Source organism: Callithrix jacchus, chromosome 8 (assembly GCF_049354715.1).
Source record: "Callithrix jacchus isolate 240 chromosome 8, calJac240_pri, whole genome shotgun sequence".
NCBI classification, from domain to species: Eukaryota; Metazoa; Chordata; class Mammalia; order Primates; family Cebidae; genus Callithrix; species Callithrix jacchus.
In genome coordinates this window covers 85,419,133-85,433,850 of record NC_133509.1, presented here as the reverse complement: position 1 = coordinate 85,433,850, position 14,718 = coordinate 85,419,133, and the positions used below count along the sequence as shown (strand labels likewise).

At 42.3% G+C, this 14,718-nt stretch overlaps 1 non-coding gene across 1 annotated transcript; it reads right to left on the bottom strand.

The window, feature by feature from the left end:
• Positions 1–2,154: 2,154 nt before the first annotated feature.
• Positions 2,155–2,225, bottom strand: LOC118145399 (small nucleolar RNA U83B). The gene has a single exon (XR_004730516.1). It is a non-coding gene; the product is annotated as a small nucleolar RNA U83B (small nucleolar RNA).
• Between the last annotated feature and the right edge of the window lie 12,493 nt (positions 2,226–14,718).

The following is a 14,718-nucleotide window of genomic DNA, read 5'->3' as shown; positions in this document are numbered from 1 at the left end:
CTATGGCTGACGAAAACAGTTCATAGAAGTGTTCTGCAAATTGTGAGACAACACTCAGCTAGGATTTAAGATGGGTGGAGCTCAAGGGGACTGGAACTTCTGGCTCCATGGAGAACAGCTTCTCCAAGAACTGCTGCCCCAAGAACAACCCTTTCCCCCTCCTAGTTAATCATCAGAGTTAGAACACAACTCTGGAGCCAAATTGCCTGGAATGGAATCCAAGTGTCACTACATTTTAGTTGTGTTACCTGGGGCAAAGTATTTAATATCTCTGTGCCTCTGTTTCCTCATCCATAAAAGAGAGAACTACAGACTCCTAGAGAAATTTATTTCATACTTGTGCATGACTCTTTGCATGCCCAGGACTTCTGCACCTCGGAGGGTGCACTCCATAAGCCTCCAGCAGCCCAGTAACATTCAGTTAATGGTTACGTGGGCCCAGCTGATTACAAAGACGTTTACGGGATTCATTTAGTTAACTCTTTGCCACTCTCAGAGAACAGAACTATTAGTAGCATTATCCTATGGCTTGGCTCTAAAATTGTTTCAGAAAAGCTTTGGAAATGTAGCTCAAGAGAGATAATATTTAGAGAAGATGAAATGATCTACCAGCAAGTCCTATTGATTGTATCTCTAAAATATGTTTTAAATCTGATCATCATAATGCCATCCTCATTATATGTAAGGATTAAGTGAATGACTACTTGCAAGGTGTTTAGAATAAAACCTGCTATAGAACAAGTGCTATATAAGTATTAGCCATCATATCTCGTCATCATTATTCTCCTGACCCAACCACTGACACATCATCCTCATTTTATATTTGTGCAAGAGAATTTCAGCTATGTGATTACTAAGCCATTACCAAAAGCCCCTGGGTAGATGTCTGTTGAGTTGGTTGTTAAGGTAATGCATAGCAAACTCATTACAAAAAAAAAAGTTGGTGGGGCAAAGTGATGAGGTGATTGTCAGAGATACTAAAGGGACATTTAATAAGCTGTGATTAATTTACTCTGAATAATGCATTGAAGCATGAAGACATTTTCAAAGCATTATTTGGATTAAATTACTTACTGTTCCAAGGCTCATTTCACTAACCAGGAAGTGTATGGGGTGGATAGAGATGAGTCTGTTCTTTCCAATATCTGTTTAGATGTTGACATATACTGCTCCCTGGCAACTCAGGGTTAAGGTCCTGCACCTCAAGCTCTTGTCTTTATTTAACTGTTTTTGGTACTACAGCTTTTAGGATATCTACTAGTCAATATGGACTGCATTTATCTGTGATAACAAGAGCAACACATTTCAGCAGCAACAATGATCAAGTTTATTTCCTGTCCATTCCACATGTTCATTGTGGGAGGAACAAGAAGGTTCTGCTTAGCATAGTCATTGAGAAACAAGGCTGATGGAGGATCCACCTCAGCATGCTTCCTTGATCATAGGGGCTGGGGAAAGGAAGCGTGCATGCCAAACCACATGTTGACTCTTGAAGCTTTTGCCTGGAAATATCCCATCACAGTGCTCATGTTTTATTGGTCAGAACAAGTCACTTGGCCAGGACTGGGCTTAAAAGGGAGAGTATGTGCAATCTTCCTGCAGGCAAGTGCCCCAAATATTTGAAGACAATAATATAGGCTACTGTAGGAAAGATCTGACTGAAAGCAGAAAACCCATCTAAAAGTGGCTTAAATAATTGAGGGGTTATTTTCTCACACAAAAAAGAGAGTCTGGAGGTGGATCAAGGCCCAAGGTGGTAAATGTGGCATCTCAAAGATGCCTTCAGGAATGCACTTTACTTCCATCCTCCTACTTTACCATCTATAAGATGCTGCCCATATCTCCCTTCATGGTTACAAGACGGCTGCAGCAGTGCCAGACATCATGGGTAGACCAGAAACATCCAGAGAAGAATAGTAATGTTTCCTCCATTAGCCTCATATTGTTTTGTTTTTAATTTAAAAATTAGGCCGTGAGTGGAGGCTCATGCCCATAATCCCAGCACTTTGGGAGGCCGAGGTGGGAGGATGGCTGGAGCCCCAGAGTTCAAGGCTGCAGTGAGTTGTGATAGTACCACTGCACTCCAGCCTGGGCAACAGAGTAAGACCCTGTCTCTAAAGTAAATAAATAAATAAATAAAAAGTAAAAATAAAATAAATTCATATTTCCAGTCTGATTCAGGCACTGTGCCCAGCATGCATTTCAGGGCCTCATCCCAAAATTCATCGCAGTTCATCATATGACTCTTCACAAAACTACTCTTGCATTTTTGAGAAAATCCTTCTCAGACCCCCAGCTTACCTTCTCTTGGGTCCCATTAGCCTCAATGAAATCATATGTCCATGACTTAGCTAGTCATTGGCAAAAGGAATAAGACTACCCTGGCTACCTTCTGGGGTAAGAAAAGGCCTATACTCCCTTTGTATGAGCAACTCTGTTTTCTGTAAGAAATATGGCACTAAACATAAGAATCAGGTAAATGTAACCTTATTTCACCAATTATGCGAAGGTCCTTTTTTTCAGAGTGTAAATAAAGAGGGACCACAATGTTCGTTAATGAAAAGCCTTCATTTGTGCTTATGTAATTAATTTACAGTGGAACAACTATGGGCAAATAAAGCAGTCAAAACAGGCACTTAATAGGGAAGGATCATTTACTGAAGCATCAGGGAAATAAGAAACTACTTTGGGTTGATATTACATCCGTCTCAAAAGAGTTGACCAAAAGAATTCACCACTCCCTTCTCTGTGACCCCCACACACTACAGTCTCCATTCTTCATCATTTCACCCACCACACTTACCACATTTTATTGCCTTTATCTGTACCTGTCTGTCTCCACCTGCAAGACTGTAAGCTCCTTGAAAATATAATCTGTCTCATCTTTTGATTCCTGGGCGTAATATAAAACAGCAGTGGCTAAAATCAACTAACTCACTGTGTCAGAGAATCCATTCGAAGTTCTAAATAACTTGACTCTTTAGTATTCACAACATCCTATGAGCCATGTGTTATTATGTGTGTTTTATAAATGAAGAGATGGAAAGTCAGCAAGTTAAGTCCTTCAGCAAACGTACACAAGAATCAAATGGGAGAGTTGGGTTTCAAATGAAGGCAGCCTAATCGGGTTATGATTAGCACATATGCCCAACAAATGGGTGAACCCAATATGCTTTAATATACAGTAGGAAGGAGAAAGAGAGAACAAGGGCGAAGAAAAAGTGATATATTTTATTTACACATAGAATATAAAATCAAGTATGATAGACATATTCCATGAGGGTAGAGATCGTATAAGTTTCACTTGCTTAGTGTGGTAGCCCTAGCACACAGTACGTATTCAGTAATTCCTGGAAATGGGAGAGGAAAGGAGAGATGAAGGGAAGGATGAAAGAAAGAAGGGCAGCAGGAAGGAAGAGATCAAACAAATAAACACAACGAATGACCTCTTTCTCTTGCTTTCTATTTTTCCTCCCTTCTCTTCCTCCATTATTTACATGTATAACTTTACTTCCTAAATCAACCTCTTGCCTAGGATAGGAGGAAGTGGTAGAGGCTCTAAGTATAAAGGTTCTCAAAGAGAATTTAAATGCAACATTGTTACAGAGTAACAAGTCCTCTCTGCTGCCCTTATTCATTTGACTTTTGAAACAATGTGTCTTGTATAAAGTAGACTTTTCCTCAAACTAAAACATTTTTTAACAGTTTGGACTTGTGCTTTTTCTTCTAATAGTATGCTGCTTAAAATGTCAAGGCAATGCAGGGATGCCAATTCCCACATGGGCATATTGATTTTTTTTGTAAAAATTAATGCAGGCTGGGTGTGCTGGCTCATGCCTGTAATCTCAGCACTTTGGAAAGTCAAGGAACCAGATCCCCTGAGTTCAGGAGTTCGAGATCAGCCTGGCCAACATGGTTAAACCCTGTCTCTACTAAAAATACAAAAATTAGCCAGGCATGGTGGTGCATGCCTGTAATCCCAGCTACTCAGGAGGTTGAGGTAGGAAAATCACTTGAATCTGGGAGGCAGAGGTTGCAGTGAGCCAAGATTGTGCCACTGTACTCCAGCCTGGGTAACAGACTGTCTCAAAAACAAACAAACAAAAAACAACTATGTCTCGAAAAAAAAAAAAAAAATCAATGCAGGGCCATAGCCATAAGCAAACGAACAGCAATAATTAAAGGCTAGGAAATGACCACTGTCTGTTGATGGGACTATTACTCCAAAGCTCCTCTACAAAAAACTGGTTATGTTACACAGATAATAGTCTGTGAACACCAAAAGCACTATTTTTTTCTTCTTGCTTTCAGCACTATTGTCATAGAACTCTGCTTTCAGAAATTGTTTCAAACAGCCATACTGACTTAACATTTCAGATTCAATCTTTAGACCATACAGAATCCTCACTCTAGTTTCGATAAGCAGAGTGCAATCATGATGAAACTGAAGCACTGCATTCAGAATTTAGGTGTTCCTATTCGTAATGGATGTCCAAGTTTCGGTTGTTAATTTTGTCATTTTGATTCCTGTCTAGAAAGCTAATTTTTAAAAGTATCTTTTTGTTCTAGGTTTTCTTTTTTTTTCTTTTCTTTTTTTTTTTTTTTTAAGAGACAGTGTCTCACTCCGTCACCCAGGCTGGTGTGCCGTGGCACAATTCTTCTCACTGCACGCTCAGCCCCCTGGACTCACAAAATTCTCCCACCTCAGCCTCCCAAGTAGCTGGGACCACAGGTGTGTACCACACCAGGCTAATTGTTATTACTATTATTTTTTTCTGTAGAGATGGGGTCTTGCTATGTTGCTCAGGCTGGTTTCAAACTCCTGGCTAAAGCAATCCTCCGGCCTCAGCCTCCCACAGTGCTGGGATTTAGGCATAAGCCACCATACCCAGGCTTTTGTTCTAAAATTGAACAAGAACTTCATGAGTATACAAATATTCTGACTTTTTTGTTTTGTTCTTCATTCTGAGATTACTTGGATTCCATTCAAATGTATTTAAGTTATTGGGATTTTTTTCTTTTTCCAGAAATGAACTCATTGACTTTTCTTCACCCTGATTTTCTCCTCCTGGCTTCTCTTTCTTGGTCGATGGCACCATTATCCACTGTGATCCAGCCCAACACCTCAGCCACTTCTGACCTCTCACGTTATTGCCATATATATCCAGTTAGCCACCAAGTCCAATTGTTCAGTCTCTAGATCGGTCATTTTCTTTTCATCCTCATGTCAAGGACTCCAAGTCAAGCCTTCATCATCCTCTCTTAGAACATTGCAATGACCCTCAAACTGGCTTCCACTATTTGTCTCTTATTCTTCAACCATCTTTTATATTTTTGTTCCATTGTTTTCCCAAAAGAGATTTATTATATTTCTCCCTTGCTCAAAAACCTACAATGGCTCACTATTACCAATTTTTTTAGTCTTTAAAAGTCAAAGTCTTTAATGGTATTGGAAACCCTTCTTCAGTTTATTCCAACCAACTCTAGCAACTTCGTCTCCTGTCACTCCCCATCATCACCTTGATTATTCCTTCATAGGTGTGTTTTCCCCAGATTTATCATGACATTTCTTAATTCTATCTGTCTGGCAAATTCCAAATTACCTTTCAATGCCTTGCTCAAATGCTCTGTCCTTTTATGGAAACTTCCTTGTTCTCCAGGCAGAATTAATCCCTCTTTTCTGTGCTCCCATAGCATTTTGTTCAGATTCTTATTATGACCTTTATTGGGTTCCCAGAAGCAGTTCATGAGCGGAGGATTTGTAGGGAAGGGTTTTGTTAAGGAAATGCTCCCCAAAGAGTCTGGCAAGTGAATGAGGGAAGTAAGACAGGGAAGAGAAAGAGACCAAGCAAGGGTGAGAAATTTGGTGAAAGTCCCGAGGCGAATAGCCCAGCTCTACTCCATAGGGAAACTCTGGCCATTAATTGATATCCTTCTCTAAGACGAGGGAGCTGGGCTTGCTTTCTCCCACACTGAGCAACCACTGGCTAGGGAGTCAGTTCCCAAGCACTTCCTGCTCTCTGCATGCATTTGTACACAGCAGCCCAAGGGCAGCCACCAAAAGAGTCCAGGGGCAGGCCAATGGCAATGAAAGCACATCAGAGCAGATGGAGGAACACAAAGAAATGGTAAAAGAAATCCCATAGTACCTGGGAGGAGGCTGACAATGTCAGCTATGCTTCTTAGTATAGTTTGCCTTGTATCCACCTAATCAGGCACAGTCATCCCCTGCCTCCAGCCAGTGGATGCTAAAGCACTTAGGAGCAAAGACTGCATCTTAGCCATCCTGGTGTCCCCACAGCAGGTAGGATATCACTTTGTGCCTGGAAAGTGATTAAATAGCATTTATTGATTCAAATGGAATATTCCTCCTGCAACATTTTGCTTCTACGAATCATTCTGCAGAAATTTTTTTTTCCTTAGCTGGTTTTAGGTCAACAACAATAAAATGTGAATTCTGGAGTTTCAAAACCTCAAATCTTCAACTTTTCACCTCGCACTTTTATTCCTGGGGCAAAAACTTGCTCAGCACATCTCTTCCTAAATTCCAAGACAGGCTGCTTGTTCTGTTCAGTCAAGAATGCCAACCCAAGAAACATTTTTGAAAGATCACAGTCAATGTCATTGCCAAAAGAAGAAGCTCTTGGCACACAAAGAACCTGGTTCAATATGAGACGCCAGATGGTGATTTTAACTTCAGCTAAATTCCTGCTGAAAAGTGTTTGAACTGCAGATGAGAAAAGCTTCTATGACAAATTTCCAAGTGTTAGAAGCTTCTGAGGAAAATGGCAAGTGTTGATTCCCCCCTCCCTGTAACCACCACCAACCACACGCACACATTCCATGGAACATACTTGCATCTGGTAGCTAAGATTCCAAACAAGATGTCTTTGCCTTTTAAGAAGCCTATGGACCCTGATTTGATCTTTACTAAAAGCATATTAACTGAGTCCATTGGAAGCAAATACCATTTGATTTCAAAGGGTGTTTTCTCTTAGCATCAGAGACAACTCTTTCCTGTCTACCAATAATTCCATTGTTAATTGGTAATTATCGAATAGTCAGCTGATACTCAGTGTGTCTCCCCTCCCTAAATACTTTCAAATTCCAGGAGATATTTGTGAAGCATAAACTGATGGTGCTCTGCCCAGATGCCCTTGAATATATTTTGCTGGTTCTGTGTGCTCACACCCCAGCTTCAGTGTGTTTGCTTTCTAATCATTAGCTTTTGCAACTGTCTTCAGAGGGCTGCCCTTGAACTACTGGAGTTTCACCTGTTTGCACAGAGAACTGGAAGTGCCTGGGCACTTACTGTGGCCCCGAGGTGCCCACAGCCAAGGACTTACTGGTACAGGAGATTGAAAGTCCAGCTCCCCTGACTCAAGTCTGGGAAAACTCTCAGGTGTAATATATGCTCCAGAGCTCCAGTCAGTGATAGGCTGAGACTGGGACTCTGCCTGAATAACACCTGCACTTGGCTTTTTCCCTCCTTCTTTTCCTGTGTTGTTCTTGCCTACCCACATACTCCTTGCAGGTCTCTCCTGTAACATCTTTCATATAACTCACGTGCAAATCCTCATCCTAGGACCTGCTTCTGGGAAACCGACCTATGATGATTCTGGGCAATGGAAAAGTTCAAGGAGTATCTTGCTAATAAAGAAAACAGAAATTCTTTCTACAGCAAGGAACATATGCATACCTACTTTATCAATCAAAGTCTCACAAGGAAATAGTGGATAAACTCAAGGTAGATATTTGAAGAAAGGTTAGTAATAAAGGGACTACTTACAAAGGCGTGGACTGGGTTCAGAGAAACAAGGATAAGTGCCCACCTGGAAGCTAGGATCAGAAGATGCCATTGCCAACTCTAAGCCTCACTGGCAAATGGAGAGTGCGGCTTTGCAAGCCGGTGACAGAAATGTGTGTATGTGGAGAGGCTGTGAGACAGAAGCTGTGACTTTACAGGTTCACCCAGCCTGCAGAGACCCTACAGGGAGTAAGCAGGGTGAATAAACACCCTAACCTCATGCTCCATCTTCCCTCCAATCTTTTGTCAGCACTTCCCCATCAGCTGAACATAATGGGAACTAGGACTTGAGGGAGCCTGTTAATGTAGTACATCTAGGTTAGCATTTTAGGGCATACAGCAGGTGGAGAAGGGAAAGGAGAGGATCTGAGGGGACAAACAGAAGCTTTCCAGCACACTTGCCTACCTATCTTGCACACACACACACACACACACACACAAAGTTTAGCTCGTTCTTGATCTTGACCTGTGACCAGATACACATAAACATAATACACATACACAAAACACATAAATAAACTACTTTTCTCTCTGCTGACCTTGTTTCCTTCTACCTTATTTGTTTGCACATTGAGGGACCCAGAGATAGGCTGCATGATGTGTGAGAAGGAGACATCAAAAATCAAGTGACAAAATACATTTTTATTGAAGTCTGAGTATGGCTTTTGGGTATCAGCAGAGCCCCAGCACTTCAGCCTCTAAGATACTTAATGTGGTGAAATATGACTCACAGAGCCCACTGCCATAAGATTTATCATTACTTTGACCTCAGTATTTTAGTACAAAAAGGTCCAAACTGTGTTTTTAGAGAATTATACCCATTTTCTCACAATTGACAACAAAATGCAAATCAAAGACATTTATGTTGCTTTTTGTAATTCCCTATCTGATTGCTTTCTCATCGGTCCAGGTGCAAAGATGCCCTCATTATTCTGTTTACTTCCAAATGTTCTCATGATGGTAAGCAATGCTCTCTTCCTAGTGGGCTCATTTTCTGTTTTTGAAATGGTCACTTTTCTTGGATTTTGGCTTTGGCTTGATTCAGTATACAAGGCACTACAAAGTGTGTAGAGCGGGGAATGAAAGGTCACTCTGTTATTTTAAGGCCTTTGAGATTAATCATGGCAGACAGCATGGGTCCTTGAGATGCTGGCAGGACTGATGTGGGTGGGATGTAGGATGAAAGATGGAAAATCACCCCTCCCATGCATCCCTGGAGGACAGGCAAGGCCCAGCAGCTACTATCTTTTTGGCCTACAACCCTCTCTCTGCTGGGTACTCTGCAGATGCCAATACAACTAAGTCAAAAACAGGTGGGGTGCACTTTAACAAATGGACTAGCGGGTTGTCATTTCTAAGTATTAAAATAGTATATACTGGGGCCCAGCACAGTAGCTCATGCCTGTAATCCCAGCACTTTGGGAGGCCAAGGTGGGCAGATCGCCTGAGGTCAGGAGGTCGAGACCAGCCTGGCCAAAATGGTAAAAACCTGTCTCTACTAAAAATACAAAAAGTACCTGGGTGTGCTGACCAGAACCTGTAGTCCCAGCTGCTCCAGAGGCTGAGGCAGGAGAATCAATTGGACCTGGCAGGCGGAGGTTGCAGTGAACTGAGATCACACCACTGCACTCCAGCTTGGGCAACAGAATGAGACTCCATCTCAAAAAAAAAAAAAGAAAAGAAAATTAAAATTGGGCTATTTCCTTCAGAAATTTTATGTTTAACCATACATTCAAATCTCTTTTACCAAAAAGTAAAGATTTCCTGTCATATTGGTTAAGTGTTTAAGAGTGTATGAGGGAGGGGGCCAGGCACAGTGGTTCAATCCTGTAATCCCAGCACTTTGGGAGGCTGAGGCAGGCAGATCACCTGAGGTTAGGAGTTTCAGGCCAGTCTAGCCAACATGGTGAAACCCTATATCTCTAATAAAAATACAAAAATTAGCTGGACATGGTGGCACATGCTTGTCATCCCACTACTCGGTAGGCTGAGGTGGGAGAATTGCTTGAACATTAGAGGCAGAGGTTGCAGTGGAGGAGCTGAGATTATGGCACCACTGTCCTCCAGCCTGGGCAACAGAGTGACACTCCATCTCAAAAAAAAAAAAAAAAAGTGCATGTGGAAGGGAACGCCAATGTTTCTTAAACTAAAATTTCATTTCCCTCCTCCTTCAAATGAAGCAACAGTGGCAGTCTTTTGGCACTTACAGTCTTGAAAACAGTAGAACATTGCCAACATGCAGCCACATGAAAAGGAATAGTTTCAAAAGTAAAGCTCAATCCCCAATCCCCCCATCCCATGTAGACATATGCAACATCTCTTCTCCACATGAATGCCACGTATATGGAAAGTACCTAAGTGCTCAGCCCAGGATCCAAAAGACAAATGTGCAATAACTACTTCCTACTGTGCTTCAGTTGCTGGGCTAAATAATGAACAATGGACATAGACAAAGCATCCAATACACATGAGGACTGATGATCTGGGCAGAAAGAGCAGCAGAGGGAAGATCTGAAGGTTCACATGAGCAGAGCCGAGGGAGGGTAGGTTCCCTGCAGACACTGAGGATACATATATTTGTATTGATCAGGAAGGACCTTCGATGTCAGGAAAAAGATCTAGGACCTGATGTGAAAAGCAATGGTCAGAATGATCGAATAGAAGCCAAGTTTTAGGGAAATCATTGCTCTCTTCTCTGCCATGCTATAGCATGGTATGTCCCCCAACTGGAGAATGTCATTAGATTCGCCACCTAACATCATTCCCTTATTTTCTCATGAGTGCATATCTTTGCCTTCCCAAGGTAACATTATACATTCCTCAAGGGCAAGAACCGGGGTTGATTTTTGCTTCATTTTGTTTTGTTTGAAACAGGGTCTCACTCTGTCACCAGGCTAAAGTACAGTGGCATAATCGTCATTCACTGCAGCCTTGACCTCCTGGGCTCAATTAATCCTCCTATGTCAGCCTCCTGAGAAGTTGGGACCAGAGGCATGTGCTACCCAGCCTGGCTAATAACAAAAAGGGAGTAGAGTAGGGGGTCTCACTGTGTTGCCCAGGGTGGTCTTGAACTCGTGGGCTGAAGCCATCCACCCACCTCAGCCTCCAGAAGTATTGGGATTACAAGTACGAGCATACCCAACCTGTTTATTCTGAACATCTTATGACTTTCAGAACAGTATTAGGCATAAGGTAGTCACTCAATGCTTACTTAGAAAAAATAAATTGTGTGGAATCCTGGTTTCCTCTTCTTTCATTTTCTTCATAAGGAAAATGAAGAGAGAATCCAAATTTCTGATAGGTGTCCCTCAGGGGCAAAAGTGTAAATCAGTTTGCCTTCTGTCACCTTCCCTTCTCTTTTCTATACGTTTCTTTTTTCTTCCTGGATTCTTAACCTCCAATATTTTGCTGCTGGAACTCTTAGACCTTGACTTGCATATCTGGAACCCGATTTCTCCCTTTTTCTTTTTCCTCATTCATCTTCCTTAGAGCCTTGGGGAGATCACTGATGTCCCTTTCTTTCAGCCAGTAAGTTCCTGGACCAGACTATAACTGATCATCTACTTTAACAATTTGGCTGTCCTTGACACAGCTCTGCAACTTGCCTGAAAACTCTCCTGCTGAGTTCAAATGGTCACATAAATAAGAAAGATATCAATTAAAGAAGTTTAGAAGGAGCCAGGAATTGCTACATAGTGACAGGCTATTTGACTATGACTCTTCTGCAAATGAAAAATAGTTTATACCCAACTGTGACTTGGGAGAGGGTAGATCATGTGTGGTTAGAGCCTTTTTTTTTTTTTTTTTTTTTTGACTAAGAAAAAAAATAATAACTTTTCAAGTCCCAGGAAGTTTACAAAGCCTGACTCTCTCACTCTCTCTCTCTCTCTCTCTCTCTCTCTCTCTCTCTCTCTCTCTCTTTCTCTCTGAAATTTACAAAGCCTCTCTCTCACTCTCTCTCTCATTTGTTGCCCTGACTTTAAACTGATAATTTCAAAATTACTTCAAGAAGAAACAAAGAGTAGGCCAGGCGTGGTGGCTTACCTGTAATCCCAGCACTTTGAGAGGCCAAGGCAGTATCACTTGAGATCGGGATTTCAAGACTAGCCTGACCAATATGGTGAAACCTTGTTTCTACTAAAAATTCAAAAATTAGCCAGGTGTAGTGATGCACACCTGTAATCCCAGCTACTTGGGAGGATAAGTCAAGAGAATCACTTGAACCCAGAAGGTGGAGGTTGCAGTGAGCCAAGATTGAACCACTGAACTCCAGCCTGGACAACAAAGTGAGACTCTGTTGGAAGGAAGGAAGGAAGGAAGGAAGGGAGGGAGGGAGGGAGGGAGGGAGGGAGGGAGGGAGGGAGGGAGGGAGGAAAAAACAGAATACATTTCTCTTCCCTGGAAAATTCTTATTGTTTTTTATTTTTTTGAGATGGAGTCTCGCACTGTTGCCCAGGCTGTAGTGCAGTGGTGCGATCTCAGCTAACTGCAATCCCCACCTCCTGGGTTCAAGAAATTCTCCTGCCTCAGCCTCCCAAGTAGCTGGGACTACAGGCGTGTGCCAGCATGTCCAGCTAATTTTTTGTGTGTGATTAGTAGAGATGGGGTTTCACTATGTTGGTCCAGATGGTCTCCATTTCCTGCTTTGGCCTCCCAAAGTGCTGGGATTACAGGTGTGAGCCACCACGCCCTGCTCCCCTGCATTATTCTTTAGTTAACTTTTTAGAGCTTTAACCATCTGAGATAGCCAGTTCAGTATTGTAAAATATGGCAGAAAACCATTCAAACACTTCATGTACAAATACTTCAAGGATCCTGGGTCCTTGAACAAGGCTCTTTTTAAAGTGAGAGTTAAAACCAGAGACAGATCAACTGCAACAGGTAAGAGTGAAATTTTGTTTGTAAAGAGTAATAACTCTGAATAAACATTGACAGTTTTTTTCTCTTATATTGCTTATAATGTAGAATTGCAGCCTGGCTGCTACTTCTGCTGTTATTTTTTTGTTTAATAGAAAAACGATCAAGAAATGGTTCTAAAGAAGTCTCTGCTTTTTTCCCCGTGACTCCAGAGTGGACTTAGTCTAACCATTTTCTCAGCACAAACTAAATTGCAGGCACATTCTGTTAAAGAAATGATCTTTCTTGGTAGGCTTGCTTTTGCCAACCCACACCATGCAGTAACCATGCTCCACGCTTTCCCTCCTTTATAGCAAGGCTGGAGGTGATCCCAGTTCCCAGCCCCAGTGCTAACTCCACCCCATTTACTCCTGTCAAGAACGCGCATCTTGTGTTTTTAAAATTACACAACCCCCAGTAATTCTGATCTTCCTCCACAGGGAGTGAGGAGGAAGATCAATATCCCCTGACCCACAAGAATCACTGCCTTAAACTAATGAGCAATCTCATCCTTAAGGATTCTTGCAGGTTAAAAAGCAATGCTTGGAGAGGTAACCAGTAGGATGAGGCTTCCATGGCAGAGATTAGATGAAACAAGAAAGACGCTTCTTCATTCTTACCTTCCAAGACTGTTGGCTGTTTTACTGCCCAGTGAGCAGCATTCTTGTCTTTCTTACAAGATGACCCCTATGTAAGTATTTTGGTAACAGGTTAGCTATCCTCTTAATGAAGTGTGTGTGTGTGTGTGTGTTGTATAATTATTACTGGACTGACTGAATAATGATGCGTACAGTGTGTGTGTGTGTGTGCTTATTCAAGAGTGTTTAAAAAGGAGAGAGGAGCATGAATCTTTTATTCTGCAGGCACACTGATATACTGCGTTGAAGGAAGAGAGCCTCGGTTTTTGAATAAGACAGATCTGTTTAGTTTTTTAAATAATTTTTGAGATAACTGTAAATTTGCATGAAGTTTTAAGAAATAATAGATCCCCTAGATGCTTCACTCAATTTTTCTCAATGGTAACATTTTGCATAACTGTGGAACAATATTACAATCAGGAAATGGACATCAATGTAGTCCAAATGTATTCAAATTTGATGAGAGTTTCAAATGCTTTCATTTGCATGAGTGTATATTCAGTCATATGCAATTTTGCCACATATGTAATCTAATTTTGAATCTCAGTTCTGTGGAGTTCTTGCTGTGTGATCCTGAGGAAGCTCTTTGACTTTTGGAAGACCCATTTTCCTCATCTGCAAAATAATGTCTGTCTCCTAAGGGTGATGTGAGAATTAGGTAAGATTATTTCTGTCGAGTTTCTAGCACACTGGACTGTCAAGGAATGCTGGTTTCCTCTTGTCTATTGCTTGTTCGCTTTTTCTCTCGGTAGTAAGGGAGCAGTTTCTTGCTAAAATAACCAGACCTGTGGGTTGTAATCCATCAGGCGGATCCTTCAAGGGCAACACATTTAACCCTACAGCTCAAAGAGAACCATGGCCTGGACTTGGGATCCCATTCGACTGCAAATCTAGGGAGGCCCCTTAGAGCCTTGGGGATATCACTGATGTCCCTTTCTTTTAGCCAGTAGTGCAGGGATGGAGAGTAAGAACCAGAGACCCTGGGGTAGGGGTAGGAGGTGGTAAATGTCGAGCAACTGTTGGCCTGAGAATCACCAACTCCAAGGACTTTCCTCCCTCTGTGGCTTGTGGTCGAGGGTTGGCTTCACCCGGAGAAGGCTGCACAGGGGCGGGAGCCACCGAGGACGTGGTGGGCAGGTGCGGAAGCCAGTGTAGACCCGGCTTGCACTACAGGGTCTGGAGTCACTTCTAGAGCCCTTCCGCCTCCTGAACACCCTTTCCAACGACGGCCAATGGACACCCGAGGGCTGGGAAGTCAGGGCCGCCCGGGAGCAAAAGAGGCACCGGGATTTCCCCCTCAAAGTCCCGCTAGCTGAAGGCGGGGGCCCTTCCTCTGCGCGGAGACGTTGCGGCCCGAGTGTCCGCGATGCTGGTGAG